This window comes from Pan paniscus, chromosome 18, assembly GCF_029289425.2.
Source record: "Pan paniscus chromosome 18, NHGRI_mPanPan1-v2.0_pri, whole genome shotgun sequence".
In the NCBI taxonomy this organism is placed as follows: domain Eukaryota; kingdom Metazoa; phylum Chordata; class Mammalia; order Primates; family Hominidae; genus Pan; species Pan paniscus.
Window position 1 is genome coordinate 24,523,503 of NC_073267.2, and position 27,286 is coordinate 24,550,788.

The 27,286-nt window shown below is 40.0% G+C and overlaps 1 protein-coding gene across 2 annotated transcripts in view; it reads right to left on the reverse strand.

Annotated features, from left to right (window-relative positions):
• USP31 (ubiquitin specific peptidase 31) overlaps window positions 1–27,286 on the reverse strand; it is an 88,257-nt gene that overhangs the window by 50,860 nt on the left and 10,111 nt on the right. The gene's annotated exons all lie outside the window — the stretch shown is intronic.

A 27,286-nucleotide genomic window follows, 5' to 3' on the forward strand; every position in this document is an offset into this window, starting at 1 on the left:
GCATTATATATATATAAACGGCCCGGGCATGGTGGCTCATGCCTGTAATCCCAGCACTTAGGGAGGCTGAGACAGGTGGATCACCTGAGGTCAAGAGTTCAAAACCAGCCTGACCAACATGGTGAAACTCGGTCTCCACTAACACAAAATTAGTTGGGCGTGGTGACACATGCCTGTAATCCCAGCTACTTGGGAGGCTGAGGCAGGAGAAATGCTTGAACCCAGGAGGCGGAGGTTGCAGTGAGCTGAGAATGCGCCATTGCACTCCAGCTTGGGCGAGAAGAGTGAAACTCCATCTCAATAAAAGGAATAATAATTAAAAAAAAAAAAATCTTATTCCATCTTGAAATGGTTTGGCTTATGGCCTTATGTTCCCCTCATTTAGAAGAATCAAAACCAAAGGCATTAGTATGTATAATGGAAGAATGTGACCTACAGAAGAGAAGATTTCCTAATTTTAAAAAAATGAATAGGCGGGTGCGGTGGCTCACACCTGTAATCCCAGCACTTTGGGAGGTTGAGGTGGGCCGATCACCTGAGGTCAGGAGTTCAAGACCATCCTGACCAACATGGAGAAATCCCGTCTCTACTAAAAACACAAAATTAGCCGGGCACGGTGGTGCATGTCTGTAGTCCCAGCTACTCAAGAGGCTGAGGCAGGAGAATCGCTTGAACACAGGAGGTGGAGGTTGCAGTGAGCCGAGATCGCGCCATTGCACTCCAGCCTGGGCAACAAGAGCGAAACTCCGTCCCAAAAAAAAAAAAAGATTTAATAAAAAAACATCATTAGCACTAATGAAACCTTGGTTGACTCGGGATGGAAGACAAACATGTAGGTGTCACTATACTGACGGATCGAAAGAGGAAAGCAGATGACACCAAGGTCTCCCATTTCTGACTTAGGTAGATAATGAACCAGGAATAGAGGAAGAGATTAGGGGACCACAGTTTTGAACAAGCTGCATTTGAGGTATCAACATGATCCCAAGTGAGGTTAAATCTGGTGCTCAGGAAAGAGATCTGAGCTGGAAATTTGAATCAGAGCAGCACACACCTATCACATGAGACAGAACCCAGGGAACATATGGTGAGAAGAGGAAGCAGCCGGGACAGAATCTTGAACACTGGAAAAGGTCACGGAAAAGCTGCCCGTGAAGAAGCAAAGAGGTGGCAGCCAGGAGAGAGAGAGAGGCATCATACAAGTGAGGACAGACAAACCTCCACGGAGGTGGAAGCAACAATGAAAACTACCGCAGAAAAGGCAGGTCAGGCAGGCTCTGAGGCAGATCCTCCAGAATAGCAAATTAAGAGGTTGCTTGCTCATGTAATCTCAATGAAGCAGAGTATTTATCAGAGAGGGTTAAAAGAAACAAGGCGAGGGTTTGAATGACTGCCAGAGACCATTCTTCATCACCAAGGAGCTCAGTTATAACAGGATGGAGGAAAGATGCTGTGACCATCTGGAGGGGACCTTCAGGAGCAGAGGGACCCACAGGCTAAGGGAAGGAGCTAACAGAAAGGAGATATCTGAATAAAGATGATTCTCCAGGCTGGGTGCAGTGGCTCACACCTGTAATCCCAGCACTCTGGGAGGCTGAGGCGGGTGGATGACCTGAGGTCAGGAGTTCAATATCAGCCTGGCCAACATGGTGAAACCCCACCTCTACTAAAAATACAGAAGTTAGCTAGGCATGGTGGTGGGCGCCTGTAATCCCAGCTACTTAGGCGACTGAGGCAGGAGAGTTGCTTGAACCTGGGAGGTGGAGATTGCAGTGAGCCAAGATCACATCACTGCACTCCAGCCTAGGCAACAGAGCAAGACCCTTACTCAAAAAAAAAAAAAATGGTGATTCTTTGGTAAGGGGAAAAGGAGAGATTGATTTAAAAGAGGCTGCAGAGGAACTGGCCTTAAACAGAAGGTCGGTAGGAGAGATGGAAGAGAAGGAGGTAAAGATAGTCCTGGATGCAGATAAGCTAGAGACAGGAAGGCAAGGAACCTGGTTTTTTGAGTTTATTTTGTAAAGAAAGTAGAGGACAACTGCCAAGAAGAGCTCTTAGGTGTAACAGGGGTAATGACAATCTCATGGCATAGAGTTGGGCCACACAAACTGTCAGAAGTACAGCAAGCTTCTGTCCTGAATCCTCTCTCTTAACTGACTCCCAATGGGGAAAAAATAGGAAAAAAAAAGAGAAAGTTTCAACATAGACATTCCAAACAAATTAACTGAAATCAAACTCTTCATTATATTTCAAAGCAGATATTTTATACACAGCATCCATTCAGATTTCAGGGTGGAGACTACGTTCAATTATCAAGACAGCATTAAATTTGTTTACGCTTCTGTCCACTATCACTTCAACTCATCCACACTTATCCACCAACTGCTGTGTTCTAAGGCAGAGTGCCAAGGCTGCTCAACAACATGTTTGTTGGGCACGACCCAACAGGTAACAGAATGTCCACAATCCTCGTAACTAGGGCAAAAACCATTCTGGGTCAACCCCACCCTAAATCACTATATCAGACCCTAAAGGAAATTTAAGGAAAAGAAAATCTTAATAACACAAACACAAAAGGTCCTCTTTCTGCCTCTTTTTACCCCTCACAATGGTAACTTATTCCCACTGCAGATACCCACAGGACTACTTATCTTATACCTCTTCCCCAGACAAAACAAAACATAGAAGAATCTAACGGCCAATCCTTTAGTATGTATCACAGAAAAAAGAAAAGCAGTAGGAGTCAAGAATCCTAAGCTCAAGCTCCAGCTCTGCCACAAACCACTGGTTATCAGAGGCAACTCACTGAACCTGTGATTCGAATCCTGGTTCATCAAATGAGCAGATGAGACCCCTGCATCCCAAATCTTCACCCAAGCCCTTCTCCAAGAGTCCCGGCAAGTGATCTGGTATACGTTTTTGGTCACATCTGATGTTGCTTTGATTTGCCTTTTACGATTTTTTTTCATAATTAAACCTTAGTTTATTTGATGTCCTAAATTAATCTTTCTGTATGTTTGCAGTTTTGAAAAAGTTGACTATCAATGTCCTCTGTAAATAGAAGCATTGCTACAATCTGAGAAATTATTTAAGTATGTCATTTCTATAGAAAATAGAATGTGGGCCAGGTGTGTTGGCTTATGCCTGTGATCTCAGCACGTTGGGAGGCCAAGGCAGGAGAATGGCTTGAGCCCAGTTCAAGACCAACCTGGGCAACATATCGAGACCCTGTCTCTATTTAAAATAAATAAAAAGAAAATAGAAAAGAAAAGAAAAAATAGAACATGCACCTTCTTAAAATTAATCTTACATATTTGTGTCTATTTTACAGAATGTGGGTATAGTGTTTCTGTTTGGAAAAAAATATTAAACTGAGTCTCTTGGTCTCCTGACTTAAATCCTATACATCCTACTATAAACACGTTTGACCCCTGCTCCTATTATCCCCTCAGTTGGGATGATCCTTAGCATATAGTTACTAAATAATAAAGTAAAAGGCAAAACACTTACCGGGTTTTCAAGTTTCACAAAATTTCTCCTTACCCTTCAAAGAGAGAATGTTTTTATTTTTTTCCCTTAAAGAAAAAAAAAAAGAGTTGGAAACATGGGTCAGAAAAGAGCCATAAAATTAGACATGAGGGTCTTTCTTCCTGTAGAGCCCCAGTAAAGAGGTTGAAGCATCCCAGGCTCCAGGGAAAAGATACTGACTGGTCCAAGACATCCTTCACCTAACCCCAGGAAGAAGAAGAAAAAGCAATGGTCGGTCACTGGTGATTTCCACCCATGGGAAATGGATGTGGCAATACTGGTCTGACATGAATGATCGGGAGTTGGGCTCCTCTTTTGGGAAGAAGGGTAGCTTGCAAGACTCATCAAACCCAATCATTGCCCACTTTCTTTGATTCTATGCCAGAAGAAACACAAAATTTGTTTCCAGTGATCATGGATAAAAACAAAAACAAACAAACAAAAAAAAAACAGAAGAACTCAGGAGGACAATAGTATTTACATTTTTAGAAAAAGAAATAGATGAAATGCAAACAGCTGGGTGGTATCTAAAAGTGAAATCTGGTTTATGGGCTGCTGCTGGAAATAAAATAATAAGCACTTGTCTTGAGAAAAGTTTCATCTTTTGAATTTTACTTTCAGGACGCCTACTAAGTTGATGAAGAATAATTAGCTAAAACATAAGGGATAAAATTTGTACAAATAGATGAACACTGTAAAAACAGATACGACTCATGAAAAAATGGTAATATAGTGTCCATGCAATAGTATGACATACTAGGACACAGAATAAATAGGGCCTTCTGTGCCCTTCATCCATTCTTCCTCCTTATCTTCTCCTCTGAGGGGAGAGGAGACAAATAAGACTGAGAGGCCCCTAATATTTGCTGGCTGGGGCAAAAGGCCCTTGAAAGGGACCCTAAGGCCTCTAGGCTTTCATATGTACTTCCCCTAGGGCTGGAATGCCCTCCAGCACACCCTTCAAACCACTCTCCCTCCTCAGAAAGATAAGCAGGGGACCCTGGTGGGAGAGGAGAAAGAAATGAGGCACAGGGAAAGGGGGCTTCCATCCAGGATGGAAAGACAACCTGATGAGGACAGGAGCAAATGCCACACACATTCCTTGGACTCTGTTCACATTTGGCCACAGAGAAAAGCATGTTATTCCTGGTACAGGTTGAGTATCCCTTATGCAAAATGCTCAGAACCAAAGGTATTTCAGAGTTCATATTTTTTTCGGATTTCTGATTATGTGTGTTATACTTACCAGCTGAGTATCCCAAATTTGAAAATTCAAAATCCAAAATGCTCCAATGAGCATTTCTTTTGAGCATAATGTAAGTGCTCAGAAAGTTTCAAATTTTGGAGCATTTCAGATTTCAGATTGTCAGATTTAGGATACTCAACCTGTACAGAGCTCCTGATCCTTCCAGGCACAAGGGCCAAGCATAGGATAACTCAAGTATAGGTGTCCATCATATCCATGTTCTCAGGATCCAAACTCAGGAACCAAACAGATTTGCATAGCAAAGAATATCTGCACTGCTATAAGATTAGTGTCAGATTTTAAGCAAATTCATATGTACCACAAAGAGCTGGTGGCAAGGATTCATTGCTGAATAACGACTAGTAAAGTATGCATTCCTCACCCAAAAGAAAAGGCTATAATAAAGGGGTTGAGTAATGGTTACTGCATTTCAAGAAATTATAACTGACTCATGAAACCACAAAACTAAGGGTTGAAGTATGGTCAAGAGCCAGGATAAAAGGGAGAAATAGTGAAAGGAATATCCTATAAGTGGATTCAGCCAGACAAACAAGGAGCAAAAGTTGTCCCAACAGATTATACAAGTAGCAAGAGAAGACTCCAAGTAAGTACTTACACCATGGTAAAAACTTTCTGCTAGAAACTATGCAGTAGAAAAAGAAAGACTGGATTATGAATACCAGGGTTCAAGTTCTCATTCTACTACGTTTGATTTTTTTCTTTTTTTTTTTTTTTTTTGGTGTTGTTGTTGTTGTTCAGATGGAGTCTCTCTCTGTTGTTGTTGTTGTTGTTGAGATGGAGTCTCTCTCTGCCCAGGATGGAGCGCAGTAGTGCAATCTCAGCTCACTGCAACCTCCGCCTCCCGGGTTCAAGCAATTCTTCTGCCTCAGCCTCCAAGTAGCTGGGACTACAGGTGCACGCCACCACGTCCTGCTAATTTTTGTATTTTTAGTAGAGATGGGGTTTCACCATGTTGGCCAGGCTGGTCTCGAACTCCTGACTTCAAGTGATCCTCCCATTTCAGCCTCTCAAAGTGCTGGGATTACAGGTGTCAGTCACTGCACCCGAACTTTCTACCATTTTTTACTTAACATGTGCTTCTCTGAGCCTCAGTCATCTTTTCTGCAAAATGGGAATGGTGATAGTAATGCTTTTCTAAAAGGATTACTGTAAGGCTTTAATGAGATCATAAAAGCATTTTGTAAAGTCTAAAACTCTGTACAGATGCTATTATGTTAGTTTTGAAAAATAGAATAAAAAAAGAAAAGAATCACCCTATGATACTACATAATCCTTAAAAATGCCAAAGATAAAGAAAACGAGAAAATATCTAAAGCATTAGTTCTCAATCCTGGCTGCACATTAGAATTGCCTGGGGAAAGTTAAAAATAAAAACCATGTCCTGGCAGCAGCCCACTGCTAATTTTTTTTTCAAGTGTGACTTATTTTTAATGACTATTTCTAATGTGAAGCCAAGTCTGAGAACGAACACAGCCACGTTGGAAAAGCTCCGGAGTTTCACTTCCAAAAGCACCAAAACTTATGGGAGGCTCCTTTGTCATAAGTGCATTATATGACTTCTTACATTACGTTTTATTCATATCTCTAGGACATACCATCTCACATGTATCACTAGACAGTGAACAGGAATAACGTCTTACTCAATATTACTTCCCCAATACCTAGCAAATACAGTGCTTGGTGCAAAGGGTAACAATAACAGTTAATACTTATTGAGTGCTTATACTGTATCAGGCATTACGCTTATTGCTTATAGATGTTATTTTCTATAAAATTCACCCTTAATGGCTGGGTGCAGTGGCTCATGCCTGTAATCCCAGCTACTCTACAGGCTGAGGCAGGAGGATTGCTTGAACCCAGGAGGCGGAGGTTGCAGTCAACTGAGATCGCACCACTGCACTCCAGCCTGGGTGACACTGCAAGGCTCTGTCTCAAAAAAATAATAAAATAAAATAAATAAATTCACCCTTAGGAAATTCCCTATGCTGTATTCTTATTTATAGATGAAAAAACTTAGCCTCAGAGAAAGAAAGTAACTTTTCAAAGTTATCACTCTTCTTTTTTTCTTTTTTTTTTTTTTGAGACAGTCTCGCTTTGTCCCCCAGGCTGGAGTGCAGTGGCACAATCTCAGCTCACTGCGACCTCCGCCTCCCGAGTTCAAGCGATTCTTCTGCCTCAGCCTCCCAAGTAGCTGGGATTACAGGCGCATATCACCATGCCCAGCTAATTTTTGTATTTTTTGTAGAGACGGGTTTCACCATGTTGGCCAGGCTGGTCTCAAACTCCTGACCTCAAGTGAGCCGCCTGCCTCAGCCTCCCACGGTGCTGGGATTATAGGCATGAGCCACCGTGCCTGGCCAATTATCACTATTGTTCAACCTCAGCTGATTAAAAAAGCCTTAAAATATTTTTGCCCATAATCCTTCTTCAACAAAGTACCTTAAAATGATTTGTCCCCATATAGGACTCAGCATCATACAGGGCTCAGGTTCTTCATTCTAAATGTCAATTCTCAGTTAGACATAAAGCACGACTGAGCTACAGCTGCACCAACCTTGAGGCTTCAGGGAATTTATCTGCTCTTAAATAACTCCTTGTTTAGCAGTTTTTGTTTTGTTGCAATTTGTATTTCTTCCTATGACTGAAATATGGCCCAGAAACAAAAATGCCGTTTATCTAATTGGCATGTTATTTGAGAAATAAGGAGGAATGCAGATGATGTAGAAAGATCAAGTTGCAGCATGTGAAGAACTATGTCCTGCCCAAGTGTCCCAGGATGCTAGAGAAAGCAAACACACCAGAGACAAAGATCTGGCTTTAGGGAACTCCATCTGTCTCTCATCAGTAATGTAAAGGGGGTGTTCTTCACCTTAAATGCTCAAGCTGCTCTTCTGGTGGAGATTAATTCCACCAATAGTCCATCCTTCCCCGCACAACTTAAGTGGCCAAGACTTGCTGACTCCCAGTTTAGAGTCAGCTCAGGTCACCAAAATGTATTTAACTACCCAATCAACTAACTCAAGTAACTCAAATGTATCTTCTTTTTGGACTCTTTCTCATTTTTCCAACACAATCTACAATTCAAAACTATAGTAAAACAAACCCTTTTTTTAAGGAGGAAGGGGGGAAATTTTGACTTACAATCAACACAAAAAAGCAAACGTCCAGTCCCAATGCAAGTTGGTCATCATACAGGAAGAATGATAATCTGAAAGAGTTAAAGTTAAAACTGAAAAGCCATCTAAATATCTAATAAATTATTATATATTCCTGTCATGAAACATTACAAATGGTTGAGGGTTTAAAAAGCATCAAGTTGTACACTTTAAATATACACAATTTTTATATGTCAATGATATCTCAGGCTGTTTAAAAACAAGAGACAGACCTATGGAGCTTTAAACGAAAGTTTTCCATTTATAGTAACTCTAAACCCAAAGCCCAAACCAACCTCTGGATCTTAACCACTGGGGAAAGAGACAGCAGCCAGCATCAAAGAAAAATTAGAGAGAGAAAAAGAATGTATCCCTACAGCTACATCCAGCGGCCTTTTCAGGCCATCCTGGCTTGCCAGGTGGTGGGAGATGAATGCTTAAACCTAGGAAGAGAAAAAAAGAATGGCAGTGGCAGCTTTCTGAGCAAGTAAAAGAAGGTAGAGGAGGAACATACAGACATACGAACTCAGCACAATGACCCTGCCCACAGCACAAGAGCCAATCAATGTTCTTCGCTGAGTGGTGCTCCTCTCCGAAGTGGAAGTAAAGTGACCTATACATCCCAGGAGGCAGAATAAGGTGGGAAAGGCAAGGACTAGAGGAAAAATGAGATAAGGCCTTGAACTACCCCTAAGCCAAAGATCCATATATTTCTTCTATAAACACACACAGATTACATATACACACACAAGAGGCAAAATCCTCTTGATTTTGAATACATTGACATTTTATTATAACAGACCTAAAATGTTTTTAACTGAACAGCCGATTTTATAAGGGGATCCAAAATATTCTGGAAATAACCTTGTGTTGACTCATTATTCTGCTATTGCATTTTTATAACTGCAACATCACTTAGTAGTAACTAAGGGAGATTATTCATAAGCAGATCCAGCAAGTTTCACTATAAATTATGCATTCACATCGCCATAAATCCAGAGTACTCCCAGTAAATTTTAACTGCCTGAGACGCTTGCAAGTCACAGACCTGCTGTGGCACTCTACACAGCCAACCCTATGGATACCTGACAGGCAAGCCAGGCTGACTCTTAGGCCTCCAATCAATCACAGCCTCCGCCCATTCTTTCAATCCTGGACACAAGAATCAGATCTCCTAAAAACCAACACAGACACCTCCAGCTCATCCTGGCTCCAGTCTTCTCCTAGCAAAGTACAATTTAGAACCTTCCCAGCCTAGGCCTGGCCTGGCCCAGCCCAATCTTTACCAATTCTAGTCAGTTCAGGCCTTGGTCATCTGCCTGTCTTATGTGGATGCTAAATGGATGAGTGTGTGAATATACAGGCAGCAAACAAAGAGAAGAGTGTGAAATCAAAATAGGGCAATTTCCTAGTATCAAAATGTTACTATCATATAGTAACTTCAAAGAATAGATCAAGCTGTTCTCCCTCACTACTAACCAAAGAAATGCAAATTAAAACAATGAAATGCTATTTTCTACTTAGCAACTTAAAGATTTCTTTTTTAATTACAACAGTGGGGTACCACACATTCTTAACAATGCTAGTGGTAAAATCCTTCTGTAAATAAGGTAATAATATGATTTAAGAGCCTTTGAAATAGGTAACTACTGAAAGGAATTTCCTCATTTTATATAGCCTCAAGAAATAATCAAAAGTGAAAGATTTATGTACAAAATACATTCATTACAACCAGAAGCCATCTACATGTCCAAAAATAGGTTACAGTACCTTCACATAATGATCTGAAAAGTTTTTATGACGAAAATTACTCATAAGACAATACAAAATAAAGATCACATGATGAAAATCTGGATATATGGTTTGATATCAATTATGTTATACACACACAGGGGAGGGGAAGGCAAGTAAGTCAATTTTATTATTTCAACTTGCATATATTTTCCATGTTTTCTACAAAACTTTAGACACTACTCTTACAGAAATAGATGTTATCTAATATCAAATTTTAGCAAAAGAACCCAGACACAAAAGAATATATACTTATTGCAAACCAAAACCACAATGAGATACCACTTCACGCCTACTCAAATGGCTATAATGAAAAAGACAGACGTTAACAAGTGTTGATGAGGATATGGAAAAACTGGAACCCTCACACAGTGCTCATGGGAATAAAATGGTATAGCAACATTGGAAAAGTGCCTGACAGCTCCTCAAACAATTAAACACAGTTACCATATGACCCAGCAATTCCATCTCTAAAATATACCCGAGGAACAAAAACATATCTCCACATAAAAATCTGTATGTGAATGTTCACAGCAGCATTATTTATAATAGCCAAAGTAGAAACAACTCAAATGTCCATCAGCAGATGAATAAACAAAATGTGAAATATTCATATAATAGAATATTTTGCAGCTATAAAAAGGAATGTAGTACGATATATACTACAACATGATTAATCTTGAAAATATCATGCTAAGTGAAAGAAGCCAGATGCAAAAGGCCACATATATGATTCCTTTTATCTGAAATATCCAGACTAGACAGAGACACAATGTAGCTTAGCGTTCATGTAGGGCTGGAATATTCCAGGGAAATAGGGAGTGACTGCTAATGAGTATGGGGTTTTTGGGAGGGATAATTAAAAATGTTCTAAAATTGATTGTGATAATGTTTGCACAACTCCAAGAATATAATCGAACTGTACGCTAAATGGACGAATTAAATCGTAGGTTAACTGTATTTCAATAAAGCTGTTTTTAAAACAATATATACTTATTTCACTCATAATAAAGTCCAACAACAGACAAAACTAATCGATGGTGGTAGAAGACAGTCTATGTTTAATCAATGGTGTTAGAAGACGATCTAATGGATGGTGTTAGAAGACAGTCTAACATTCCAGAAAGGGTACCTTCTGGAGTGTTAGAGATGTCCTATTTCTTGATCTGGGTGACAAATTATCACTTTAGGATAATACATCAAGCTGTACACTAATGCCATATATATTTTTCTGTATGTATGCCATACTTCGTTCAAAAAGTTGACATTAGGCTGGGCGCGGCAGCTCACGCCTGTAATCCTCGGACTCTGGGAGGCCGAGGTGGATGGATCACCTGAGGTCAGGAGTTCGAGACCAGCCTGGCCAACATGGTGAAACCCTGTCTCTACTAAAAATACAAAAATCAGCCAGGCGTGTTGGTGCCCGCCTGTAATTCCAGCTACTCATGAGGCTGAAGCAGGAGAATCACTTGAACCTGGGAGGTGGAGGTTGCAGTGAGCCGAGATCATGCCACTGCACACCAGCCTGGACAACAGAACAAGGCTGCATCTCAAATAAATAAATAAATAAATAAATAAAATAAAAAATAAGAAAGTTGACATTAAAAAGGAAAAACACTAAAGTTTCTTAATTTAGTCAGACGCTCAGACTCTAACTCAGTTTAGTTAAGTCTTACTTAGAGCCGATTCTATTTATCTAGTTACTTAACTAAAAAGCAGATTAGAAACTGCAAAATAGTCGGGCATGGTGTCTCATGCCTGTAATCCCAACACTTTGGGAGGCCCAGGCAGAAAGATCACTTGTGGCCAAGAGTTTGAGACCAGCCCAGGCAACAAAGAGAGACCTGGTTTCTACCAAAAATTTAAAAATTAGCCAGGCATGGTGGCACACACCTGTGGTCCCAGCTACCGGAGAGCTGAGGTGAGAAGATTACTTGAGCCTGGGAGATAAAGGCTACAGTGAGCCATGATCACACCACTGCACTCCAGCCTGGGAGACAGAGTGAGATTTTGCCTCAAAAAAAAAAAAAGAAGAAAAGTACAGGAGGAAGTAGGAGGTACAGGATCCCAGAAATAGGATAAAGCAAGAGAAAACTAGCATGAAGATGGTAGGGAGCAAAGAAAGGAAATATCATAGCAGAAATAGGATAAAGCAAGAGAAAACTAGCATGAAGATGGTAGGGAGCAATGAAAGGAAATATCATAGCAGAAATAAGAATTCAAACAATATAGCAATCCAGAACCACTCAATAGGGCCTAACTAGCCCCAAAAGAAACGTCCACATCACCTAAAAGGAGATCAATCAATGATGTTCATAACAACCCTAAGTCACCAAGGAACAACTGAGTATGTCTAGGATTCTCACCCTGGCAAAGAGTACAAAATAATATGATCAAGCCATCTAATCAAAAGAAAAGGTTAAAATTGTAAGGATCTGATGTTCAAATAAGTAGTTACCTCAGAAGTCACTTACGTAAAAGACTCATTCCCCAAAACACCAGGCACATGGATTATCACTGTGTTATTCAACGATGATACAATGGCACAGAATGTATCATACTGAGAAGTGAGTGCCCTCTCCGGGACATACTCCTCAGTGAGTCATCCAGCACTAGAACACTGGAGATATAAATAAATACCACCTCTTCTAAAACAGTCTGAAATTCAAGTGGTCATAACCTAGAGCATCATGGCCGGGCATGGTGGCTCATGCCTGTAACCCCAGCATGAGGCTGAGGTGGGTGGATCACCGAAGGTCAGGAGTTCAAGACCAGCCTAGCCAACATGGTGAAACCCCATCTCTGCTAAAAATACAAAAATTAGCCAGGTGTGGTGGTGGGTGCCTGTAAGCCCAGCTACTTGGGAGGCTGAGGCAGGAGAATTGCTTGAACCCGGGTGGTGGAGGTTGCAATGAGCTGAGATCATGCCACTGCACTCCAGCCTGGGTGACAGAACGAGACTCTGTCTCACAAAAATAAGAAAATAAAAAAAACCCTAGAGCATCTACGCATCAAAGCCAAGCTATAAAACAATCAGACTTGCAAAGCTAGACCCAGTGAAAGTGTAGAGGTGGAACGTACTTCTCATCAGCACTTAACTATGGTGATATTTTGCAAGATCCTTTCTACACCTCTCTCCTACCAGCATCCCTTTCTTATGTCCCAGACCTGCTGTCACAGGCTGGGTTGGTTGGTGTGTTGGTTGGTTGTTCTTGCTAAAATGTTTTCACCACTCAGGTGTAAAGGAGTCAATGGTTGTTAAACACCACGATCTGTGAGGATGGTATTACTATGTGGCAATGAAAAGGAAAATATGGAAACTGAGGCTCAGTGACCTGCCCAAGATCTCAGCTGCACTAGGAGTCTCACTACATTCAAAACTCATAGGCTCACAGATTTTCAAAAGGAAAAGAGTAGCCTCTGACCCTGGATGCCCTCCACCTCCCCCAGCTCTACCCTCTGAAGCTTGACAGAATCCGGGAAGGGGTGGGGGCAGCTACAACAGCTTAACCAGCTGCCTGACATCACAATAGAGCCTGAAGGGTAACTAACCCCTTCCTCCAGCTGGATATAAAATAAAAAGCAGCCAATACTCCTTTCTTTCCCATCTGAAGGGAAATTAAGCTACTCTCCTTTCTTCCTGTCACTATTAAAACTGTGAAATCATTAACTAGTAGATATTTTCCACGAGCTGTTGCTTTTAAAGGAGTTTGTCCTTTTCCTTAGCTACCCTAGTTGATTATAACTTCCATGACACAAAGACTCTAAAATGAGGAAGATTTACCAAGTTGTCACTGTACTGTTATAAAGGAACTCTTATTTTTAGAAGATTACAGAACTTTCCAACTTAATGTATCTGTGTAATTACTGGGAGCAACTCTAGTCAGGGAATAAGTTCTTATTATTATTCTTCTCCAGCTACAGAGAGCCATAACCTTCAAATAAAGAAAGCGTTGAATTTCCTTCTCTAGAGTTTGGAAACAGCCTTTCTCTGCTCCCATCATTGCTCAAAGTAAAGTAAATAGAGAAGTTAATTCCCTGCTCATTCATTTGCTCCTGAATATGCACACAAGGGTCACGACTAGTTACTATGGGGGTTAAAGGGAATCACAGCAGCCATACACAGTGCCTCATGCCTATAATCTCAGCACTTTGGGAGGCCGAGACGTGAGGATCACTTGAGGCCAGGAATTCAAGACCAGCCTAGGTAATATACCAAGAATCTGTCTCTACAAGAAAAAAAAAAGTTTTAATTAGCTGAGAGTGGTGGCAGGCACCTGTCGTCCCAGCTACCACAGAGGCTGAGGTGGGAGGATTGCTTGAGCCCAAGTTTGAGGCTGCAGTAAGCTGTGATCGCACCACTGAACTCTAACCTGGGTACAGAGCGACCCTGTCTCTTTAAAAAAAAAAAAAAAAAAAAAAAGGCTGGGCGTAGTGGCTCAAGCCTGTAATCCCAGCACTTTGGGAGGCTGAGGCGGGTGGATCACAAGGTCAGGAGATGGAGACCATCCTGGCTAACAAGGTGAAACCTCGTCTCTACTTAAAAAAAAAAAAAAATTAGCTGGGCATGGTGGCGGGCGCCTATAATCCCAGCTACTTGGGAGGCTGAGGCAGGAGAATGGTGTGAACCCGGGAGGTGGGGCTTGCAGTGAACCAAGATCACACCACTGCACTCCAGCCTGGGCAATAGAGCGAGACTCTGTCTCAAAAATAAATAAATAAATAAATAAATAAAAAAGGGACTCAGAGAAGTAAAGGTCTACACAGAAATACCTCTGTCTCCAACTACAAAACAGAAATTGTAACACATGCATCTACCTTACAACATTATAAGGAGCAAATAAAATAATCCACTGTGCAGGGCATGTGATAAGCACTCATACGTTAGTGACACGAAGAAAAGCAAGAGGAGAAAATTATCCATAGTGTGCTACCATTTATCTAAATAAGAGAGAACATGAATACACACCCATATATGAATACACACATATATTAATATATACCTACACATACTGCCTTATATTTAAACAATGAAAGAATAAATCATAAAATTTAGGGAGAAAGGCAATAGAGTGGAAGGATCAGAGACAGGGCTAGATTTCTGAATAGATCTTGTTTTGCAGATTTGACTTCAGCCATATATTGTATTTTTTAATATAATTATGATGCAACAAAATCAAATTTAGGATAGGAACCAATCTATCAAAATCAAAAGCAAAAAAAGAAACAAATGGACTAGTGTGGTGGCTCACTCCTGTAATCCCAGCACCTTGGGAGGCCAAGGCAGGATGATTGCTTGAGCCCAGGAGTTCGAGACCAGCCTGGGCAACATAGTGAAACAGTATCTCTACAAAAAATAAAAAACTAGCTGGGCATGGTGGTGAGCACCTGTGGTCCCAGCTACTCCAGGGACTGAGGATCACTTCAGCCTGGGAGGTTGGCTTGCAGTGAGCTATGATCGCATCACTGAACTCCAGCCTGGGCGACAGAGCAATATTCTATCTCAAAGAAAAAAAAAGAAAACCTCATTTTAAAAAAGATTTAAAAAGAAACAACTGATTTTTTTTTTGAGATGGAGTCTCACTCTGTCACCCAGGCTGGAGTGTAGTGGCACGATCTCAGCTCACTGCAACCTCTGCCACCTGGGTTCACGTGATTCTCCTGCCTCAGCCTCCCAAGTAGCTGGGATTACAGGCACCTACCTACCACTGTGCCTGGCTAATTTTTGTAGCTTTTTCTTTTTTTGTAGAGACGGGGTTTCACCATCTTGGCCAGGCTGGTCTTGAACTCCTGACCTCGTGATCCACCCGCTTCGGCCTCCCAAAGTGCTGGGATTACAGGCGTGAGCCAACGCACCTGGCCGAAACAACTAATATTAACTATATATCCAGTGACGACAAAACCACATAGAGAACTATTCCAAGTAACTTTAAAACACAGTAATTTGTACCATACGGTCCTAGTAGAATATATGCTATGGACAAAAAAACTACCAAATAAGTCTTAAGCCATTTTCAAATACTAACATTGTTGGTGGTAGTACTGGGATTATTATTCTGAGACTTAGGAGCATACTGTGGGATAAGGCAAATGAGAATTTACGCTGGTGTTACAAATAGGATTTTCAGCATGGGAGGAACAAGCCACAGATACAAGACCAATGAGGGTCAATAAAACCCCGAAACCCTGTATTGGAATAATCAATGTGAATTCATGATTTAGCTTTAAAAGAAATCACCCCTTTCTTAGAAACCATGTGCATCCCTCATGCCTCAACTGTGGTCTCTCAGTACCGCTGTACCAAAGGAACCTGATTCCAGTATCTGGAAATGACTAATTCCAGATCTGGTGCAAGAAATGATGAGCCTGGAATATCTTAACATCCTTGCATTCTCGTTTGACATGCCAGGCTACTAGTACAGTGTCAAAACGACTTGAGAGTCGACTTGTCCCACTGGACAAAAATGGGACAATTTTGAGCATCAATAAGGTTAAAAACTATAACTGACTGAATACATCAAATATGCTTAAACCCATGAGCTCATAAGGTTACAAAAATTCACTAAACACAATTGGAAATCAAGTAATTATTTTGAAAACTGAAAAATAAAGGAGGGGGAAAAATCAAGCTTTTATCTAGCCTTTCTTCTGCAAAATTTACTTCAGGGAAACCAAATAACTGGACAAGAGTCTCTGTAGAAGTGTTCCAGCTAACAAGTAAAAAAGGAATGTTAGAATTATAATTTCACCACTTTCAACCCTTAATAAATTAACTGGTCAGGGAACAACTACCAGGGATTCTTGGCACCACAAGAGATAGAACCAAACAGTGCAGGCTTTCTGATGGAAGTTTATAACACCACGACAGAAAGTTTTGCCAAAAAGAGAAGGAGAAAAAAACCTCAAACTTGAGTCTCTAAACCTCTAGCTCTAACTACCATTTTACAGGAAATACATGGACAGAGGAACATCTTAATTGAAGCTACTGGAATATAATACAAAAAATCAAGACTATGAAGTTTCCGTTGCCAGTCCATGATGAGATTATAGAAATTGAGAGTAAGCATTTAGAAGTATTTACAAATTAAACCATAACTTTATGTCTTCTGAATTTAACAGTTTTTTAATGGGGCTGGTCTTACATACGCCTTTTTTATGTCACTTTTCTATTAATTCATTTGTATTGTATTTTACAAACAGCCCACAATAGATTGGAAATTTTAAAAATTAGTCCTAAACCACAAATAATTTGAAGAGCTCTGCTCTACTAGACAAACACGCATTCAACAAATAAACTGCCAGAGGAAAAATAAAATAAATGAGAGAGGGAGGATGTGAGCGACAACAGATGTATCAATCCACTGAAATTTTGGAAACTTATTTGGATCCTTATATAAAGTGTAGGAAATATATATGCACAGTTGTACACATATATGTGTACATATATGTGTGTGTGACAGACAGAAACAATATCAGAGAAATATGAACACTAATTAAGGAATATTAGTTTTCCTTAGGCAGACAATGGCATTATCATTTTTCTAAAGCATCCTTATCTTTTAGAGATATATACTTAAATATTTATGGATGAAATACACTTGGAAGCTGCTTCAAAAGTTTGGGGAGAATAAAGGCAAAGGTTATACAGATGAAATAAGATTGTCCACAAATTGGTAGTTGTTGAAACTGGGTGACAGTGAAATGCAGGTTCATCGTACTGCTCTCCCCTCTTAGTTATATATAGTTGAAATGTTCACAAAGAAAGGTTTTCTGAACATTTGGCTATTATTACTATTATTTAAACATAACTAAGAGAGAAGTGTACAAGTACTTTAACATGGTTCCATGTAAAATGTTATCTGCTTTCAAAGGAGGAAGCCATAACGTCCAACTGCAGTGGTTAGGGGAACTTTAAGAGTAATTTCTAAAACTAGTAAAGTGGGGGTGTACTCTGGACCCAGGAAGGAGAAAACAGAAAAAGCACTACAGGTGGAAGGGTATAGGGCACAAACAATAGCCAGCAAAGTAGTCAGGGGACTGTGAAATAATAATGCTAACAGATTTCTCTATACCAGGCACCATATTAGGCACTTTACATACATTTCTCACCTATTCCTGATTATCAGTCCTATGAAGAATGCATCACTTGCCTCAGGTCTCAGAATCTGAACCAAAGTCTCTGATGCTACAGCTCTTTCCCTGTGTTCCTCTGCCTTTCCGGGACAGGGGGGAAGATAAGGTTTCATCATGAGAAAGCTTAAATACCAAGCTAAGAAATTTACATGGTACTTTCTGTATAAAAAAGCAATGGCAATTTTTGAAAAGAAAAATATGTAATTTCAAGTAAACTTTAATAAGATTCATCTGGCAGCAACCAAAACTATCAATTAGGCCAGGCGTGGTGGCGCACGCCCATAATCCCAGCATTTTGGGAGGCCAAGATGGGAGTATCACTTGAGGCCAGGAGTTCGAGTCCAGCCTGGTCAACAAAGTGACACTCCCATCTAATATTTTTTAATATAATAAATAAAATTTTAAAAAAGAAAAACGACCAATTAGAAAGGACAGAGTTTAGCAATAGTGGAGGAGCTAGAAGGCTACTGCAATTGTGTGTCTGAGACATAATGAGGGCCGGAACTACAGGAGTTGGAATTATGTGCAAAGACAAATGCTTTCTCTCAAAGCAATCCCCTCTCCCTGCTGAAAGACTCCCCTAGGGAGTCTTCCACCACCAACTCTAGACACACTACAGTTTGTCAGCCCAGAAATTACATGATATCCTAGGTTTCCAGAATGACACGTAAACATAAAATCCTAGGTGTGGTCTGACAGGAACAGCACTATCACCCACCACCCCAGATCAAGATACTTCTTTGAAGGTAGCATAAAAACCTTAAACATTTTTGGCAGATACATCAGCGTAAGTCACGTGCTAGTAACACACCCAGGTCCTTTCACATAGGTGCTATGGGGTAGTTAGTTCATTTTTGGATCCAAATGCAAGATGCAGGATTCTATTCCATTTTAGCTGTTAATTTTAATTAAAGATCTTAACAGACCTGCATTCTCTAACTTGGAGTATACGCTATACCGGTCAAGACATTTAGAAATTCAGCTGGGTGCTGTGGCTCACACTTGTAATCCCAGCACTTTAGAAGGCCAAGGTGTGAGGATCACTCAAGGCCAGGAATTTGAGACCAGTCTGGGCAACATACCCCATCTCACAAAAAAATACAAAAATTATCCAGGCATGGTAGTGTGCACTTGCAGTTCTAGCTACTCAGGAGGATGAGGCAAGAGGATCTCAAGCCCTGCAATTCAAGGCTGCAGTGAGCTATGATCGTGCCACTGCACTCCAGGCTGGGTGACAGAGCAAGACTGTCTAAAAATAGTAACAATTTAAAGTTGTATTTTATTTTAGTTTTGTAGACACAGGATCTTGTTATGCTGCCCTGGCGGTCTTGAACTCCTGGGCTCAAGCAATCCTCCACCCTCAGCCTCCCAAAGTGCTGGGATTACTGTCATAAGCCACCATGCCCAGCCAAATTTTTGTAGAAGACATTTACAAATTCAATTAATATACCTAGGTTAGGTCCTCATCCAACTCACTGGCAAAAATGTTGTTGGGGACAGGATCAAACACAGAAACCTGTTGTGTCACTAGAGTACCAAAGGACTGAAATGAGCAAGCAGTAAAAGGAGTGTAGCAATGAATGGGAGGGCATTTGATGCTGAAGAACTCTAATGAACCATAAAAGGCACATGGAACCTGCCATCATCAGCTTGCTTTTCTCTCTGGGCTTGTGTACATGAATTCACTTTGTAAATGATATGGCCCTACACAAATAAGCGGCATTTCCATCACTGTGATTATTATCGTTTCTTAAATCTCCTGACAATCAGATGGCTCTCTGCCTTGCTCTTCAAGATCAAAAGAATACCAAGAATTAAAGCCAAAACATATACTGAGCTAGTGATGTGTTTACAAAGAAGGGGTCCTTCCAGTAGAAGCAGATACCAACAAAGGCATTTCCTGACCAGTCCTATGAAATCTTCTAAAGCGTGAACTGTTTATTTGTGGACACACTGTTTGCTACCATCCGAACCCAACAGCTGGAGGGAAGAAGCAACAGATGTTCAGTGACTGGCCAATTGCTCTAGGAACTGCCACAGTCCATGGCTTAAAACAATGATTTCTAAATAGAGAAAGATCACAATCAAACGAAAGACAAGATATCCCGACGTGCTCCACTGCAAAAATGTTGTTTGTTAAACATAAAAGGTCATTTGAGGAACAGCCAATGAACAATTAATTAGCAGAGCAAACAATAATATTTTTGAAGGAAGAAGCAACAGAGGACATAACTTTAAATTACTGAATTTTGAATGATTTCTTTTCCCCTACTAAATACAAAAGGTTTTTTTTGTGTGTGTGTGGAAACTATGAGGTCATTGTTTTCCAGAGTCTTTACTATAGGAAACAGCTGTGGGGACTACACAAACAGAGAACACTGCCCTATTTAGTAGCCCCTCATTGTGACAAGTGTATAGATGGGGACAGGAAAAATCCATCAAGCCACGCACAAATAGAACAAAAGTAGCAGAGTCAAACTAAAAACTTTAAGTCACACAAAGGAAGACGTAAAACAACTAACTCAGGAAAAGCACCTATATGATTACAGCTGCTATCTTGATTTAAGAGATAGTTCCATGTTTAGACTAGATCAGTTCCTTTCTACATGGGTCACTAAAAACTTAAATGATTCACATTGCACAGTACCTGAAAATGGTAACATTCAATAAATACAGCTTTTAATAAAAGTTTTCTTGGGATTCTTAGGTTCAAATACTGTATGACCCAACCAAAACGAAACTTACCCACCCACCTCCAGAATGGCTTTCCATTTTTTCAATCGTCAAGAGTGCCATCCCCAAACACCCTGTTTTAAAACCTCTACGTTATTTTCATCTCCTCCTCCTTATCCACTCTTCACACACCCATAAAGCTGCCAAACACTGTCAACACTGCTTCTAACATACATTTTTATAAGCTCAAAAGTCAGAAGAAAGCAGCAAGAGACAAAGAAAAGAAAGTAAGTGAATCCAGCCCAATCCACTATGAGGCATGTGACTGCCCCCCTACAGTATCACCCAAGACTCTGCTTAAGCTTGTGCGATGATAGGAAAAATACTATTATGTGAGGCAGCTCATCCTATTTTCAGACAACCTGCTCATAAATCCTGTATACGAGACCTGCCATTTCCTTTTCTAATTTCTCCTCTCCCCTCTCAAAGCTTAAAGCCCAAGAGTAATCACAGTCCTCAAGTGAGGTCTGACCCAAGCCCACAACAGAACTGGCCCACCACCAGCACATCTACATTTATAACATCAGAGGCTGGGGCTGGCTGCTCTGCAAGCTGTCTTTGGTTGTGCCATGTTCCTCTCAGATTAATCAACACATTGTGCACCTCCTACAAGTCAGGCACAGAGATTCGATGTTGAATAAGACATAATCACTGCACATGAGGGAGTTGGGGGGAGACGGCAATGGATTTAGGAAACTGAATCATTTTGCCTCTGAGACTGATTTTTATATGTTTTTAAACAGTTCATACAACATGGGGATTATCTGATCCTTGGAAGAATGTATGAAAAAATCCATCCAATCCTGCTACCCTTTGAGGGAACAGGCAGTTCTTTAATAGCTTTCCATTTCTTCCTCAGTTATCAGTCAATTCAGGCTTTCCTACTATAGCATTTTTAGTTGATATTTTGTGGAAAGTTGTTGATTTTATCAGTGACAGGCAGGCATTCAGCAAACGTGGTTACCTGCCCCAAATTAATGCATATATTTAACATTAAAATTCACACAGATTGGCCAGGCGCAGTGGCTCATGCCTATAATCTCAGCACTTTGGGAGGAAGAGATGGGCAAATCACTTCAGCCCAGAAGTTCAAGGCCAGCCTGGGCAACATGGCAAAACCCATCTCTACAAAAAAATAACAAAAGTTAGCCAGGCGTGGTGGCATGCACCCGTAGTCCAAGCTACTCGGGAGGCTGAGGTGGAAGGACCACTTGAGCCTGGGAGGTCAAGGCTGCAGTGAGCCAATATCATGCCACTACACTCTGGCCTGGGCAACACAGTGAGACCCTGTCTCTCTCTCTCTCTCTCTCTCTCTCTCTCTCTCTCTCACACACACACACACACACACACACACAAATCGAACAGATTACTTTGTTTTTGAAACTTGACAAAATGATTCTAAAATTTAGAGAAACTTTAAGTAGCATGAGAAAGAAGAATAAGCAACAATAACACTAAACAGCACCAGTAAAAGAATTGATGAAACAGAATACAAAATTCAGAAATAAACCATAACTCTAAATACAGAGAAACCTTTTGTAAATAAGCAGGATGATCATAAGGTTGGAGTAACAATGGTAACATCAGTTAGCTCTCAGTGAGCCCTGATGGCATGCCAGGCCCCCTGCCAAGTTTTTCTCTCATTTGTTTTCAAAACAGCCTTATGAAACAGATATACTCTTATCTCCACTTTACACATGAGGAAATTAAGCCCAAAGAGTTAAGTGTCAAAGGTCTCGAGGCTAGCAAGTGGTGCAGCCAGGATTTGAACACTAACCACTCACTATACTACACGAGATGGGAAATACCAAACCTTAAAGGAAATCCTCACTGTACACATACACCAAAGTAAACTCCATATTCTAAAGAGGTAAATATTTTAGAACACAGTAGAAACAAAGCTAAAAAAAAAAAAAAAGAAAGAAAAATTATCCTATATACAAGAATACCATTTTCAGCTATATAGTAACAAAAGCAGTAAGGGAAAAGGTCAGGTTAAAAAATATAAATTAAAACTTTCTGTAATATACAAAAGTATCAAACTAAAAGAGGAACAGAATGAGGGAAATATTTTTATCAAATGTACCAAATGTTTAAAGTTGTTACCTTATAAACACAGACACACACACACACACACACATTCTATAGAGAGCTCTTATAAAGTTTAAAAATCAAAAACAGTCTTCAAAATCTAAATAGACATCATAACCAAATGGGATTTATTTCTGGAATGAAAGGACGTTCAACATATGAAAATTGATCGTAACATTAACAAAATAATGAGAAAAAAGCAAACCATGATCATCTCAGTTGATGCAGAAGAAAGCATTTGACAAAATTCAACACTCTTTCATGATTTAAAAAAAAAAAAAAACACTCAACAAATTGGGAATAGAAGGAAACTTCCTCAACATGATAGAAGCACCATATAAAAAAGCCCCCAGCTAACATCATACTCAATGGTCAAAGACTAAAAGCTTTTCCTCTAAGCTCAAGAAACAAGACAAGGATACCTACTTTTACCACTTCTATTCAACATAGTATGAGAAGTTCTAGCCAGAGCAATTAGGCAAGAAAAAGAAACAAAAGCCATTAAAAATGAAAAGGAAGAAGAAAAATGATCTCTTTTCACAAATGACATGATCTTGTATGTAGAAACACCTAAAGATTCCACACCAAAATCTGTCAGCATTAATAAATTCAGCAAATTGCAGGATACAAAATCAACATGCAAAAATCAATTGCACTTTTATATACTAGTAATGAACAATCCAAAAATAAAACAAAATAATTCCATTTACAATAGCATCAACAAGAATAAAATACTTAGGAATAAATTTAACCAAGGAAGGAAAAAAACAGTACACTGAAAACCACAAAACATAGTTGAAAGGAATTAAAGACATAAATAAATGGAAAGACATCCCATCTTCATGGCTTAGAAGACTTAATATTGTTAAGATGACAATATTACCCAAATCGATCTACATATTCAAGGCAATCTCTGTCAAAATCCTAACAGCATCTTTTTGAAGAAATAGAAAAGTCCATCCTAAAATTAATATGGAATAATCTCAAGACACTGAAGCAAAACAATCTCAAAAAAGACAAAATTGAAGGACTCACACTTCCTGATTTCAAAACTTACTACTGTACACAGCTACAGCAATGAGAACAGTGGGGTAAAGATACATAAAGATAACGCCTAATAAAAACAGACATATAAATCAATGGAATAGAACACAGAGTCAAGATATAAACCCTCGCATATATGATCAATTGATTTTCAACAAGGGTACCAAGATCATTCAACAGGGAAAGCACAATTTTGTCAACCAGGGTATAGTCCTGGGAAAACTGGACAGCCACGTGCAAAAGAATAAAGTTGGACCCTTACCAAAAATTAATACAAAAAATAATTCAAAATAGATCAAAAACCTAAACATAAGAACTAAAACTATAAAACTCTCAGAAGAAAACATAGAGGCTTTATGACACTGGATTTGGCAATGATCTATTGAATATGAACAAAAGCACAGGCAACAAAAGAAAAACTAGAAAAAGTGGACGTCATCAAAATTAAAAACTTGGCTGGGCACGGCGGCTCACACCTGTAATCCCAGCACTCTGGGAGGCAGAGGTGGGTGGATCACCTGAGGTCAGGAGTTCGAGACCAGCCTGGCCAACATGGTGAAACCCCGTCTCTACTAAAAATACAAAAAATTAGTTGGGCGTGGTGGTGGGCGCCTGTAATCCCAGTTACCCAGGAGGCTGAAGCAGGAAAATTGCTTGAGCCCGGGAGCCGGAGGCTGCAGTGAGCTAAGATCGTGCCACTGCACTCCAGCCTAGGCAACAAAGCAAGACTTCATCTCAAAAAAAAAAAAAAACTTTTGTGCCTGAAAAGGCACTACCAAGAGAGTGAATGACAGAGTGGAAGGTAATAGCTGCTATTCATATATCTGATAAGAAATTAACATCTAGAATATATAAAGAACTCTTAACAATTCATCACCACCACTAACAAAAAACTAATTCAAAAATTAGCAAAGACCTGAATAGACATTTCTCCAAAGATATATAAATGACCTATATGCACTTGAAAAGTGCATCATTATTCATTAGGAGAATGTAAATCAAAACCACAATGAGGCCTAGTGTGGTGTCTCATGCCTGTAATCCCGGCACTTTGGGAGGCCAAGGCAGGTGGATCACTTGAGCCCAGGAGTTCAAGACCAGCCTAGGCAACAAGGTAAAACCCCATCTCTACAAAAACACAAAAATTAGCCAGGCATAGTGGCACGCACCTGTAGTCTGAGCTACTCAGGGGAACTGAAGCAGGAGGATCCCTTGATCCCAGGAGGTTGAGGATGCAGTGAGCCATTACTGAACCACTGCACTCCAACCTGAGCAACAGAGCAAGACCCTGTCTCAAACGAACAAACAAACAAAAAAATGCGATACCACTTTACACCCACTAGGATGGCTATAATCAAAAACAAATGGAAACTAACAAATGTTGGTGAAGATGCAGAAAAATCAGAACCCTCATCCATTATTGGTGAGAATGTAAAATGGTGCAGTTAGTGGAAGATAGTTTGACAGTCCCTCAAAAAGTTAAACATAGAATTATATGATCTGAAAAAAGTGAAAACAAGAACTCAAACAGATTCAAGAAAACAAGAACTCAAACAAGAACATTTGTAATACTGTTTAATGTTTTATGATTTATATGGTATTATCACATTGCCAAGTGATAATTTACTTATTCTGTCCTCTTCCTTTGGACGTTTTCCTCCCTACATAATATAACACATGACATATATATATGTGTTTTATATATATATATACATATAACATAAGACATGCGACATAATATAACACATGACATATATATGTGTGTTTTATATATATATACATATAACATAACACATGCGACATAATATAACACATGAGAAATCAAAAAGATGTCCATACGTTTTTGATGTTCTAAGTATATGTCTGGAAATGTATCCTAAAGAAACAATCCAACAAAGCAAAAAGCTATTAACACGATTCATGTTCATTACAGTAAAACAAACAAACAAAAAAAAGAGTAGGGAGGAAAACGTCCAAAGGAAGAGGACAGAATAAGTAAATTATCACTTAGCAATGTGATAATACCATATAAATCATTAAACAGTATTACGAATGTTCTTTAGAAACATGTAAAAAATGTTTTACAAGTTGCATTTAAAAATCATAATCCAAAGTGGTCTGACCAGAATAACAACCATATAAAATATCGTAAGTGGACAAGAAGTACAAAAATGTAAATCAATGGCACCTTAGGGCAACGTGTTCCAGAGTAAGAGCATGTATGTCACACTGCCCTAAGTTCAAGTTGAAGCTCTGCCCCTGCAAATGTGTAAAGAACCAAACTAGGTCAAATCAGAATGACAGATTTAGTGCTAGTTTACATCGTTGGTTGGGAAGACATTTTTTAAAAATCTCAGAATTGGAGTGTTGTAACAAATAGAAATCTCTAGCCAAAACTCTATCCTAAACTACCAAATATTTCCCCTCATGAATTACCATGGGACCACAAATAAAACATGTCTAAAATAGAATTTATCATCTTTGAAAAGTTCTAAATTGCTTCAGTTTCCCAAATGTAACCAGTTTCAAAGAGGCTAAGATATATACTGTTTGTCCTGAACTAGGTTCTGTCCCTTCCCCTCTCTCATCATCACTCAACCCATCCTCCATGTCCCTAGCCTCTGAGTGACCATTCTTTTAAAAATAAAAGAAAAAAGACAATCATACCACAAGCTTGTCTAAAATTTGGTGCCTACCTCTGCAGAATGCCATTCTGCAACATGGCACCGAAGGACTTCCAGATCCAGCCCTGCTCAAACCATCACTCAGTGGGCCTCCTCCCATCCTACCTTGTACCTTGTACCCTTCTGCTACAACCACCCTAGACCTTGAAATCTTCTAAAGAAGCCATGTTGTTTGAGGTTCCAAACCTTTGCACTTACAGGGTTTGCTGCCCTGCAAAGGACTTTCCCACCTTTCCACTATCCACCTAGAAAATTCCTACCAAATCCTTCAAGACACGGAGCAGGTATTGTTTCTTCAGTCACCTCGCAAGCCCCATTCCTCCCTCAGGTGACCTCACCCCCAGGTTTGCACAGCACTCATCCTATCCTATTGCAATTATTTTTATACCCATTTGTCTTCCCTTCTAAACCCTGAATTCCTTGAGGGCATGGGCCACTTCACTCATCTTCATATCCCCAGTGCCTTCTAATGCAGGACCAGCACAGGAAATGTGCTCAATAAATCTGTAGACTTAATAAATCTATATATCCTGTCTGCAAAATACCAACCTGATTTGTTTCTTAATGGGCATAAATTGATAATTCAGGCTAGGCACGGTGGCTCACGCCTGTAATCCCAACACTTTGGGAGGCCGAGGCGGGTGGACCATCTGAGGTCAGGAGTTCGAGACCACCCTGGCCAACATGGTGAAACCCCATCTCTACTAAAATACAAAAATTAGCTGGGCACAGTGATGCGCACCTGTAATCCCAGCTACTCAGGAGGCTGAGGCAGGAGAATCACTTGAACCCGGGAGGCAGAGGTTGCAGTGAGCCAAGATCACGCTAATCACACCACTGCACTGCAGCCTGGACAACAG